The following is a 7,941-nucleotide window of genomic DNA, read 5'->3' as shown; positions in this document are numbered from 1 at the left end:
CTTCCAGCTTGATCTTGATTCCCCGAGCAGGAGCACATCACATGCAACAGCCGTTTTAAGCGCGATCTGTGTGGCCTGGTAGATGTGCGCGCATGGAACATGGTTACTACTAACGCATATAAACAGGGGATATGTAGGCCACCATTATCGATCGACGACAGAAAAGATGTTCGCCTTTTGCAATGTAAAGTGAGGGCAATTAGTTGCTACAATCCTTAACAACCTGCAGAATCATATCTCCATATGAAAGTTGTTAACTTGGAGCAAGTACGTAATGCCGAACAATAAACATGCAAGATATCATGATTATGAACCGACTCCAAGGGTAGAGATTCAGGTTGTTCACGAAAAGCAGCATGCAAGAACCAGCCATGAGAGGTCCAGATTGTAGGACATGCTGGTTAGTTCACGGGGTGCAAATTAAGGAGACAGCCAAAAGGAGGAGACCTTTTGAACATTAGTTAATCATCGAGCTAATTAAGCTAGCTTTGCAATGTCACATCCAACTGCTGGCGAACGTCATTACAAGATAATTAACTAACCAAACTGTGTCATACAAAGCACATGCCAAAATGCTAGCATGAGGTCGACATGCATAGGCCTAACGACCGTCACAACAGCATGCAATAACAACAATGAGAAGGTGCCAGAGGAAAACACGGTAGTACGTCGTGCTAGCTGCTCATGAAACGCACATAGGAACGAAGAAAAGGGTTTCTGGTGGACCGGAAAGGGGCAAAGAGAGGGGAAGCGCCAACTTATAATTCATCCTAACATGCGTGATATCTTGATCCATGAATATGTGCCAGCATAATGGAGCTAGCAGCTAGGTTAATTCGAGGGAGCATGGCACATGCCCAACACATACTTCGCGTTGGGGCAATGCTAGCTGTTATTGGCATTTGTGATGGTTTACAGGCGGCCATACGGGGGACAGGAGCTAGGCAACACCCTGGTCACCTCATCCATAGGTCAAACCCCATACGGTAGTACTATAAATGGAGAACATACCAACACGACATTGCCTGTGAACGATCATCCCATATGATACATGTATATGCTTGACTAAGGACAGTCATTCTCAAAGATTTTCTCGCCCAACTGATTGATTAACAAGCATGTTGTTAGCCCCGCTCCGTCTCCCCAGGCCTAGATGGGACGGGGGACAACGGCCATGCCAGCGAAGAGAGAAAACCCCAAGCCTCCTTTGTGTGGGAAGAAGAGAAAGAATGAGATCTCACGTACTGAGAGAAAGAGAGAAGATGCACTGATTTTTTTTTAAAGAGTTTTTCCATGAGGCATAATATTCATCATCACTGGGAGGTGAAGAATTTTTATTATTGTATGGTCCATGAAGGCAGCCATGCATTCAGTGCAAATAGCCTGAAGATGAGTTTTTTATGGCGTTGCGGAGGCCCAACGTCGCAAAATTGTTGCCTCCGCCACTGTTCATCATGTTTGGTCTCCTCCAAAACCTGTAACTAAATTTCCTATACCGTGAAAATTATACGGCGAAAAAGCAATCTTATTATCCAAAGGGAGCACGTAGAAATGGTGTTTCCTTAATTTGCACTGTATAACGTTCCTCCAATCTCCATGCATGAGAGTAGCTTGAAGGCCACGCACGTCGTATATTGTATAAATGCACATAGCCCGGCGAATGCAATGCATAGCTCATATGATCTGGAGTCCGGGCCTCACCTTATCCATGACGCCCGGCGCATCATTTCACCCATAGGTGCATGTGAGATAATGCGATGATCCATCAGTAGCATATCTGTTGTTGGTCCCCCGAGAACATTCCACGATCACTATACTATTCATCACCATCTACTACATCTAGGTAGCTATAGCTGGACACCGTCGATCATCTAGAGTAGTACTCCTACTGCATTTGCCAAATGATGGACAGGCCGCAGGCGATCATCGGAGCGGCACGCCATGTGCCATGCTACATGATCGACATGCCCGGCCCTTTGACGCCTCTGTGAACGCGCGGGGGATTCCGATAGCTGAATGCCATGTGTTTGCTCGGTCGCTGCGATGTTTCTAGCTACCTCTCCGACTCTGTGCTCTTCTCTCTACAGTTTGAAAACTGACATAGAACGAGCTGGCTCAGACCGACGCGTTGACAAATAAGTACTACATGCAGACATCAATCGTCTTGCACGGAGACGATCGGTACGCTGCTCGCTTGCCTCGGTGTCGTTCAGCGGGCGCGCGAGCGAGGTTGCATCTGCATGTGCTGCGGCTCGCGGCGGGCTCTACTTTGACCACCTGTAGCGCTAGGGAAAACGCTCGTGCCAGAGCCAGAGATCCATCGACAGCCCGACATCCCAAGCCGACGAACACGACGCTCATATAGTCATCATACTAGCCGTCCCTCAACTCCATGGTACGAAGAGTAATGTCGTACAGTACGAGAATGGTAGATGCCTCAAAAAAGAACAGCCGATGGGCAATGGCGGCAGACACGGCCTTAAGTAGCCTTCATTTAGCTTACCAAACATCGGCGCTTTGCCGGAGATCATGTCGTCTTTGCAAACCAACCCCCTGAAGCCAAAGAAGATCACGCAGTGAAAGAATCGTTTTACTACTATACCCTGTATATAACAGAGTGCACTCGTCCTCTGTTCCTGACTGGCATTCGTGCTGGCCCTCCGGCGGCTCCCCGGAGTCCGGGGCAGGGGAGCGCAGGCAGAATTATTCCCGGTGGGCCATCCCGTGACGCAAGGTTGGACCGCCAGCCTGGCGCCCCTCCACAGCCCACCGCTCTCTCTGAGCCCCTGTGATCCGATCGTCCCCCAGTCCCAATCCCAATCCCGATCACATCCGCAACGATATTTGAATTTTGGCGCCCACCCAAGCCCACTACACCCCACCCCCACCCCCATGCCATGTAGGAGTGCTCCAGGAGACGAGGCGGCGGCATGCATGTGCGCGTGCCACCACTCATGCCGTCACGCATCACGTGCTGCTCCAAACCTAGCGCTGGATCCTGGCAGAAGGAGGCCAGCGCTCACGCTGTCACGCACTCAGGAACAGACACATCGAGAATTCTCAAAAATGTGCAGCGTTGGCGCATCTAACGACTCCCAATAATGCGAGAGTCTTTGCATGTCAGTTTCCGAGCCGTCTGGTACAGGGTACAGAGGCCACGGAAACAGAGAGAAAATACGAGCATGAATACGAGAATACAAGGGCCCGCCCATGCGTAATAACTCCGGAACCAACCGCCTACACATGCAGCGATCGATCGATGGAGCTGCCGATAAAGCCAATCATCGTCGTCGTCGTCGACGAGCAAGGCAGGGCCCGCGTGTCAATGATGCCGGAGGCGCCATGTGAGCGGGCCGCCACTTTACACCCACGCCATGCTGTGTAGGTGCACGCCACGCTCTCTGAGGGCTCGGCGACGAGCCGAACAACTCGACATGCCACATGCACATGCGATGGAATGCAATGCAATGCATGCGTTGGTTGTGTAGTTGTGATGGACGCGCGCACAAAGGGGGCGTGGCTTTGGTTTTGCTTCGCTTTGGCTTCACCTTTGCCCTTGGTGTCTGCTGCTCCCATCTGTTTCTGTTTCTGTTTCTTTTTTTGCTGCAATTTTAGTATTTCATTCTTCTTTTGCTTGCTGTGTACTCGTATTATGGCACGATATTAGAAGAAAAGTGTGACATGTGTTGCCATGCCACTTGGCTAGGATGAGAGGGGACCGAGCCATGCAATGATGCCTATCCGAATCCGATCCATGAGCCGAGATGAGCTCAGCATGCTGCGCAGATCGGCAGTCAGTCGGCACACATGTTTTCTACTCAAAAGGAGGTACACTATACGAGAGAGTAGTTGATGATCATGCAGTGAGGCTGCCTTTACAAACAAGAGCGCAGCTTTAGGGATGGCGTAAACATTTTTTTATCCCTGACGCTACTCCACCCCCTGAGGCCCTGACACCCCCAGCCTTCGACGCATACGTCTGCTGGGGAGCGGGTGACGCAGGGCGAGGGACATGTGTCGACACGCCGGCGAGCCATGGACGGCCCTCCGATGGATAGGTTTCTTTATCGCTGGCCTGCTGCAAATCATTGGCCACACCCGCACAGCACAGGGGGGGCCATGGCTTCTTGCATCTTGCACAGCAGAAGCGCGGGCCAGTGGTCGTTGGTCAACACAGTTAGATCGCACTACCGCTGGTGGTGCATCAGAAAGGTAGGGCAGGGACGGTGTACTGCACATTGTGCAGGTCTCGGTCGTGTCACGCGCCTCGCCCCGAGGCAGGGCAGGTGTGCCGTCCGCGTGAGGTGCATGGGGTTCCCAAACGAGTCGAGGTTTGAGATTACGTCGAAAAATGGCTCGCAGGTTGGCCTCCCGGGTCGAATCAGACGGCGTCACTCCAGTCAAGTTAGACTTAGAGCCATTTCAACGGACCGACCCAAACGAACAACGATTTTGCTAATTTTTTGTCTGTTTAGGTCGACAAAGGGGACGCGAATGTCCGCTTTCACGTTTGGGTCGACGCGTGCGTTCAATGCTGGCGTGACCTATTTTGACGGCGCAAAAGAAAATTTGAATGCATGCACATTTATCATAAAAACAACATTAACTAAACATTAAAGCTGGCCACGAAGGCCGGCAGGAGTCCATGCGTCCATATTAGCATTTAAGAAAAATAAAAACATATTAAAAACTATGCGTCGGCCGCTGCCCTAGGAATCGTCGTCGTTGTCCTCGGGGTCCGTGAGGTCGATGAGCGTCAGCGCCGGACCGGCCCAGGCAAACACCGTGTTCCGGAGTGCGGTCATGTCGGGTGTCGGCTGTGCCGGCGCGGTCAGTGCTGCGGCCTGGGGAGCCGCGGCCTAGCGCGCCTCCTCCTAGATCTCGAGCTGCTCGGCCTCGGCATCGTGCTCGAGTATCTTGAGGTACTCGCCGTCGCAGCACTCCTCGGCCATCCGGATCTGGCGCTGGTGCTCGAGGTAGGCCGCATGTTGCTCTGGCGTCGCCCCCAGCCAGACCGGCGGCACCCTGACCCACTCGCGCACTACTCCTGTCCAGGAGTAGCGCTCGATGGGCTTCGGCTTCGGCTCCAGCTGCGGCTCGGCTTCGGCGAGGCGGCGGGGAGGGGACGGCGGGGCCATCGGCGGCACCACGCAGTCGTCGGCCGCGGAGAGGGCCATGGCATGCGCCATGGCCGCCTCGTACCGAGCCTCTTCTTCCTCTGCCGCATCCGCCATGCGTCGCTCATCCTCCTCGCTCTCCCTGTAGACAGCCGCAAGGGCCGCCTGGTAGGCGTCCTCTGCCGCCTGGTCTTCCTCACGGACGATGAGCGGGGGCGGCGACAAGCTGTGGTCGACCTCGCGGACGCCGCATCGCCTCGCCTCCTCATGCTCGAAGGCGAACCAGCGCGCTCAGTTGGACGAGTCGGATGCGTAGGCCTGGTCGCGGCGCTGCTCCGGCGTCAGGAGCGCCCGCCGACGATGCACCTCCTCCATGTACGCCCTAGCCGGCCGCGGCGCCGCCGACACTGGGATCCTCTCCGGATCTAGATGTCAGTCGTGCCGCAGGGTGACGTCGGGGTACGGTAGAAGCACGCGGTGCCGCCAGTGCCACTCTGCCTGGTGCACAGGGACGTTCATGCGCTGCCTCTGCCGGTGAGCCGGCGCAGGTGGAGCCGGGATGAACTTCGCGGGGAAGGGGACGGCGGGGGCCTTGCCCTTCGACTTGCTGCTGCTGCCGGTGCCGGAGAAGAGCCCCATTTGGCACGGATGGGGTGGCTAGGTTGGATAGGGTTCGCTTGCCTGCGACGGGGGAGCGAGTGTGGACAGATGGGGACGAGAACCGGATGAGGACGACCCCGCCGCATGGTCGGCATAAAAAAGGACGACCGCCGTCGTTGACGTGTGGGCCCGGGGTCATAGATTAAGCTGACCGGCGAGGTGGCGGGCAGTTGGACGACCGCGAGATGAGGCCGCGGCGGACACCAAGAAGCCGCGCGTGGCGTCCGTTCCGCGTTCGCGCCGACGCATTTGGGGCACAAATTTGGGCCGCAAATGCGTCGGCGCGGACGCGATGCGGACGCGTTTTGGGTTTGGTCGGCGCTTGAGCCTTTTCTTTTGCCCGCGCCGACCCAAACAGACGGCGGCGGACGAAATGGGTCGCCCCGTTGGAGTTGCTCTTGTTGGGGAACGCAGTAATTTCAAAAAATTTCCTACGATCACGCAAGATCTATCTAGGTGATGCCTAGCAACGAGAGGGGAGAGTGTTGTCTACGTACCCTCGTAGACCGAAAGCGGAAGCGTTATGGCAACGCAATTGATGGAGTCGTACATCTTCATGATCCGACCGATCCTAGCACCGAAGGTACGACACCTCCACGGCTTGCACACGTTCAGCTCGGTGACGTCCCACGAACTCTAGATCCAGCTGAGGTCGAGGGAGAGTTTTCTCAGCACAATGGCGTGGTGACGGTGATGATGAAGTTACCGACGCAGGGCTTCGCCTAAGCACTACGATGATATGATCGAGGTGGAAATCTGTAGAGCGGGGCACCGCACACGGCTAAACAATCAACTTGTATATTTTTGGGGTGCCCATTGCCCCCGTATATAAAGAAGGGAGGGAGAGAGGCCGACCCCCTAGGGGTGCGCCAAGTGTATGGAGTCCTACTAGGACTTCCAAGTCCTAGTAGGAATCCTTTCCCTTTTAGGAGTATGAGAAAAGGAAGGGGAGAGGGAGTAGGAAAGGGCTAGGGGGGCGCCGCCCCCTTCCCCTAGTCCAATTTGGACCCATAGGGGGGGGGGCGCCACCTCCCCTTGGCCTGCCTTTTCTATTTCCCGTATGGCCCAATAAAGCCCATTACTTCTTTCGGTGAATTCCCGTAACTCCTCGGTACTCCGAAAAATTCCCGAATCACTCGGAACCTTTCCGATGTCTGAATATAGCCTTCCAATATATCGATCTTTACATCTCGACCATTTCGAGACTCCTCGTCACGTTCGTGATCTCATCCGGGACTCCGAACAAACTTCGGTCATCAAAACACATAACTAATAATACAAATCGTCATCGAGCGTTAAGCGTGCGCACCCTACGGGTTCGAGAACTATGTAGATATGATCAAGACACATCTCCAATCAATAACCAATAGCGGAACCTGGATGCTCATATTGGCTCCTACATATTCTATGAAAACTTTATCGGTCAAACGGCATAACAACATACATTGTTCCCTTTGTCATCCGTATGTTACTTGCCCAAGTTTCGATCGTCGATATCATCATAACTAGTTCAATCTTGTTACCGGCAAGTCTCTTTACTCGTTCTGTAATACTTCATTCCGCAACTAACTCATTAGTCACAATGCTTGCAAGGCTTATAGTGATGAGTATTACCGAGAGGGCCCAGAGACACCTCTCCGAAACACGAAGTGACAAATCCTAATCTTGATCTATGCCAACCCAATAAACACCTTCGGAGACACCTATAGAGCATCTTTATAATCATCCATTTACGTTATGACGTTTGGTAGCACACAAAGTGTTCCTCCGATATTCGGGAGTTGTCTAATCTCATAGTCTGAGGAACTTGTACAAGGCATGAAGAAAGCAGTAGTAATGAAACTGAAATGATCATAATGCTAAGCTAACGGATGGGTCATGTCCATCACATCATTCTTCTAATGATGTGATCCCGTTCATCAAATGACAACACATGTCTATGGTTAGGAAAGATAACCATCTTTGATAAACGAGCTAGTCAAGTAGAGGCATACTACGGACTATATGTTTTGTCTATGTATTCACACATGTACTAAGTATCCGGTTAAAACAATTCTAGCATGAATAATAAACATTTATCGTGATATAAGAAAATAAATAATAACTTTATTATTGCCTCTAGGGCATATTTCCTTCAGCTCTTATTTGGTAGCTCGCCTATATT

This window comes from Triticum dicoccoides, chromosome 1B (assembly GCF_002162155.2).
Source record: "Triticum dicoccoides isolate Atlit2015 ecotype Zavitan chromosome 1B, WEW_v2.0, whole genome shotgun sequence".
Classification (NCBI taxonomy): domain Eukaryota; kingdom Viridiplantae; phylum Streptophyta; class Magnoliopsida; order Poales; family Poaceae; genus Triticum; species Triticum dicoccoides.
The sequence above is the reverse complement of the archived record's forward strand: the minus strand, read 5'-3'. Positions refer to the sequence as shown.